General features: G+C 53.5%; 1 pseudogene; it reads right to left on the bottom strand.

Moving 5' to 3' along the window:
* Positions 1 to 1931: 1931 nt before the first annotated feature.
* LOC114203932 (autism susceptibility gene 2 protein-like) lies at positions 1932 to 5021 on the bottom strand (annotated as a pseudogene).
* Positions 5022 to 5466: the final 445 nt, after the last annotated feature.

The following is a 5466-nucleotide window of genomic DNA, read 5'->3' as shown; positions in this document are numbered from 1 at the left end:
GGTTCACATTTTTTAACAACATGACACATTTTACATTACACAAGAAGGCTCCACCGATGAGATCATGCTGAAGAGTTGGTCGGCTTTCATGTGTCTTTTCACATAGGGTCTAGAAAGGACCGTATTACATACAGGATAAACAGCAAAAAGGTCTGTATAGAAAAACTACCACTACAGCTCCAATGTTCATATCCCTCGGATTTTTTTTTCTTAAGTTGTTGTCTTTTAAAAAGAAAAAAACAAAAAAAAAACAAACAAAAACAAAACAAAACAAAACAAAATAACCACTGCACAACATCTGGAGTTCACAAAATCTGAAGCTCACCACTAAACTTTCAGTTTACTACTAAAATAGATCTCTCTGCTTATTAGAAACAATGGTCTGTAGTTAACTTTTTTCTTTTTTGCAAAAACAGGATAACAACATCAGATAGTACTTCAATATACTAGAAGACCCAGTGGAACTAATTTTATTTCATACATATATTTTTCAGTCCAGTAGACAAGATATAGTGTATTTCTCTGCTAGTAAAGTAAGATTCTCTCCAAATATAGACAAGAGGCTTAATGTATTATAAAAGTATTATGAAGACACATTAAGGTTGATGTGAACTTTAAAACCACACACACACACACACACACACACACACACACAAGACTTTGTCTCCGCCGCTCTTCACCCTCTGGGAATCTCCATGGCAGCGCCCAATTGACCTGTTGTGGCTCTTGCCAGACTTTCTTACCAATGGGAGCCCAGAGAGCCACATGAGCAGATGTGCCACCTTCAATCCACCAGTTACCGAGGACAGTGAAAAACATATCCATCATCAGAGAAAATGTGAAGCTTTCTTTCATGATTTGTTTGGGTGTAACCACCTCTCATTACTAAATGAGGAGGGTGTGCACAGATAGGAACTAGGACACACTAAAAAAAAGCATGGCTCCTGCATGAGGTGTGTGTGAAAGCACATGAATGATGGTGATGAGATGCTTGGTGGCCTGTGTAGCCCCTAATTTTGGCATCTGACAACTCCCATCCTCCCCTGGCACTGGCTGTCCTGCCCTTGGTCTCCCCCCCTCCCCTCCCCACCCCACCACCGACCACCATGGCCCACAAGCGACAACTTTGGAAGCCCAGTTTTCAGCCTGGGGTCCGATTTGCAAAATAGGAAGTTCCTCTGTTTGAAAAAACAAGCAAGGAAAACAGTCATATCACGTAAACCCTTGTTCAGGGAAAATATGACCTTAAGTATGTTGTAAATGAATTTGAAAAGGCTCCTTTGAGTCAGGAGGGCTTTCAAGAGAAGCCCTAAAATTCATTGCATAGTTGAAGGGTTTAGCTGTCTAGAACGATATATGGGAACACAGCCACAACCGACTGCGCTTGTTCATATTAAGTTGGCAAATAGCACATTTTAAGAAGTATTAATGTATTATGTTACTTACTCTTTATCTATTTACATTTGTACAAAGTAAAGCTTTCATCTTACCCTTTGCATATATGAACATTAGCTCATGAAGCAATTTTTTTTTGTTTTTTTTTTACATAACTATGTACCCGGCCTTCCCTTCTTTCCAAAGGAGCCCCACACACTGCCTCGTGTGCACCTGCTGTTGCTCTCTCCCCAGTTACCACCGCGTCGGTGTGTCTGTCATCTTCACTGTTTTGGTTCAAATCAAAACCATTTTATACGAGAAACCAAAAGAGTCAGGGACATGAGAACATAGGACTTGGCTAAAAGATTTGAAAAATTTCAACATATACAAAACCATTTCAAACTCTGCACTGAGTCTATACAGTTTTTACAAGGGGAGAATGCAGGGGCACGTGGCCCCCAGGCTGTGGTAGTGGTCCATTCTCTCTTTCTCTCTCTCAAGTCTGCGTCGTGTTGGTGTAGAGCTTCTCCTTCCTCTCTCGGGTCCTGCTCTCCTTACCGAGCTTCGATATCCAGAGTGTGGGAAAGAGGCCTCTCCCTCATCTCTGCCAACAGAGGAGTAGTCCTTTGGGGCAAGATGGGGCGGCCCCCCAGCATGGAGATGAGCGGCGGGGGCGTGCTCAGCACCGCCGTCAAAGGGGTCTTGTTGATCAGTCTGTTCTGGTGCCCCGCTGTGGGGCTGATCCAGGGGTAGTGCATGCTGGGGAGCCCAGGTGGCCGTCCAAGGAGGCGGGGTGCACCGAGTGGAGCCGCATGTGCTCATAGTCTTCTCTGAGCACACGCAAGCACTCCCGCTCGTCCAGGTGTGCCCTGTGCTTGTGTTCCCGCCGAGCGTCCACGGATAGAGGGTGGTGGTGGTGGTGGTGGTGGTGATGGTTGTAGTCGTGAGGCTCCCTGTCCCTGAAGGAGCAATAGGCTTCATACAGCCAGGAGTCGAGAGACGGTGGAGAAGGTCATTCCTCAGCAGGAAGTCCCTGCCCAGCAGGTCTCTCTGGTGAATGTCAAGTTCTCAGTAGGGATCCCTCAAAGGGTCGCGAATGGCGTCTCAATGGAAAGAAGGGTACAGGAACCACTCTCCACCCAGGATAGGACTGATGCCCATGAAAGGAGTTGTCATGTGAGTCCTGTCCAGGCTGCTGATGCTGTTCCTGGGGTGAATGCCCATCACTCCCACTGTCATGGGCATTAATGCCAGGGGCTCCAGGTGCACACTGAACTAGGAGTTTGGAGGAGGCACCTCCGAAGACTGGTGGGTCTGCGGGGCCTCCGGAGGCAGGTCATGGTCTTCTTTGCGTTCCTCCTTCACCTTGACCTCTGAGCTCTTCTTGGGGTTCTCGTAGGCCGGCTCACTCTTGCGCAGCTCGGCCTCACAGCTTGAAGTGCTGTTGGGCCTGGCGCTCTCCACAACTGGGGTCTGCACATAGGGCAATGGCACCCTGGCCAGCTGCTTGGCCTCTTTGCCCACGGCTCTCCCTTCCTGGCCATGGCCATCCTTCTCAGGCAGGTGGCCCTCCTTTGCCTTGTACTCGTCGGCGGTCAGGTCCTTGCGGGATTCTCAGTAATCTCTCTCCCTCTCTTTGGATTTGTCTTTCTCGTGAGCCTCAGTGTTCAAATGACCCCTGATCTGTTCAGTGGAGCTACGGTTATGTCCCAGGGTGCTCACCGGGAGGATAGGTGCTGGTGAAGGGTGGCTGGAGTGTCTTTTCTCAACGCTTTCCCTTTCTTTGTCATCTTTACTAACAGGTGAGTCTCGTTTATCTACATCTCTATCTCTATCATGAACTGCAGCGGACATGCTATGCTCCAACTCCCCTGGCTTCAGCCAGGGTGGAGGGGTCGGGAACAACAGAGGCGTTCGGTGTAGCCGGTTCCAGCGTTTGTGAGGGTTGCTAAAGTTCTGCACACTGGGGCCGTCCTTGTGGCCGAATATTGAGTTGAGTGTAACTGAGGATTTCTGAGTCCCCCGAAGGCATTGCCACCAACTGCTGCGAGGCCAGTGAATGTAGATGGACAGTTAAAAGGCTCAGCAGCAGAGAACAAAGTTGAAGGCCCGGCCAGGTCATGGGGGTGGTGGATGGCTCCAAAGAGGCCGGGGCCCGGGTGATGGCTCAGGAACTCGGGTTTCAATCTGAAGTCCAGCTTATGTGGGTCTGACTGCATCTGTTTCTTGACCTTCTGTTTGTGGTGGTAGGTCTGCTAGGTGATATGAACATACACAGCACACCACTTCCCTGGTTTCCTTAACATAGGTCTGAAAGGATCTGTCAACCTCCCTTCCTTTTGGAGCAGAGCGTGTGGGATTGTCCCAGGTGGAGCAGCAACATCGATAGGGTTGGATGTCTTCTGCTGAAATGCTCCTTGTACTGAACCAAAAGGGCCAGTGGGTGGAATCATGGCGGGGGGGGGGGGAATGCCCCATACTGCAGGAGGGTAGGAATGGAAGAGCATGGGAGGCGCTGGACATGATGGCGGTGGGCGGGATGGGGTGCGGGAACGGCGTGAAGGTGTGCTGGTGCGTGTGCTGGTGCGTGTGCTGGTGCTGGTGGAACTCGGTCTGCAGTTAAGGCGGAGGGCCCAGGGACGCCCCACGGTCAGCACTCTGAGAGGCCAGAAAAGTGTGTTCAGTTCCTGTCGCAAGATGTCTTGCTCTGAGTAAGTGCTTCCGGCCGGGTATCCGGGGACCTGCAGACTCCTTGAAGTCAGAGGTGGTGGAGGAGGCAAAGCCATGGGAGGGGCAAACATATTGGGGTGATGTGAGTGTGCGGGGGGGCTGGAGGGTGGGCGTGAAGCTGTGTAGGGGGCTGTGGTTGGGCAGTGCGAGGGGGAACGGGGTGGCCGAGGGGTGATGAGAGATGTGACGAGGGGCGGGTTGAGTCTTCGGCCGGAGTGCTGCTTCTGCTATTGCTTAAGCTGTTGAGGCTTAAGCTACTGCTCTTGTAGGTTGACAATGGCTGGGAGAGACTCTGGGACGAGGGGTGGGCCTGCACAGGCGGGAGGCTCTGATGGAGCAGCTGGGCGGACGACTGCGGCCTGGGCGGCCTTGGTGGCCTCTGCACTGCAGGCTGAGGGGCAGGCTGAAGCTGGGCCTCTGGGGGCGCCTGTGGTGGCTGTGTGCTTGGACCTGAGGGCTGAGGTGGGGCCTCTGTGCGCCGCACCAGGTCGGGGTCTGGAGAAGGAGCTTGCGGCTGGGGCTCCGTCTGGGGCTGGGGCAGCGGCTGAGAGACCTGAGGGCAGGGGTCTTTAAGCACCACGGGCTCAAAGATCGGCTCTTTGCAACAGGCTCTTCTCCTGGCTTCTCTCTACACCTGATATCTTGGGGACAATCGGCCCAGCATCCTGGCTGTCATGTTCCGGGAGCGTGCCAACACCTAACTCCGGATCTTTGTTTACAATAACAGAATTGCAGAGTTTTTCAGAGCTGGTATCTGATGCCTGGTTGCAAAGGGTTAAGCGGTCCTGGGAGCCCCGAGTTCATGGCTTGGTTCCTTAGCAGGGCTCACGATGGCGGATCGGCAGAGACCAGGGTAAAAACCAGCCAAACACACTAAGAGAAAACGCCCAACTCCAACCGGGCTGCGTCTGCATGTCTCTCCTCGGTTCCTCGCGAAAGTCTGAAAGCGGATGCAGGGGACCCAAATCCGTAGGAGAGAAGCAGCCGGCGGCGGCCGATTGGGTCGGCCGGGCACGGAGGAGACCCGAGCAGCGTTTCCGGGCGGGCGGGCGAGGCGGAGAGGAGCGGCCCGAGCCCCGGGCGCCGCACGCGGAGCTAAGAGCGAGGCGGCGGCGGCGGCGACAGGACAAAGGAGACCATGTGCGGAGGGAGGGAGGGGGGAGAGGGAGGAGGAAGAGGACGCACGGCGGCGGCGGCGACCTCTCCCCGGCGGCCGCCTCGGGCTCCCAGACTGCCGGTCCCGCCTCTCCAGCAGCGCCGCGGCCCGACTGGTCCTGGTTCCGCCGCCGCCGCCGAGGCGCTGGAGGCAGACGCTCCGGGAGTCTTTATTCCGGGCCGATCCCGCCGGGCGCGGCGCCA

Source organism: Eumetopias jubatus, unplaced genomic scaffold (genome assembly GCF_037043125.1).
Source record: "Eumetopias jubatus isolate StellerSeaLion01/CBP00866 unplaced genomic scaffold, mEumJub1_p1.0 scaffold_13, whole genome shotgun sequence".
Taxonomy (NCBI): Eukaryota; Metazoa; Chordata; class Mammalia; order Carnivora; family Otariidae; genus Eumetopias; species Eumetopias jubatus.
Note: the sequence above shows the minus strand (reverse complement) of the source record. Positions and strands in the feature narration are given on the sequence as shown.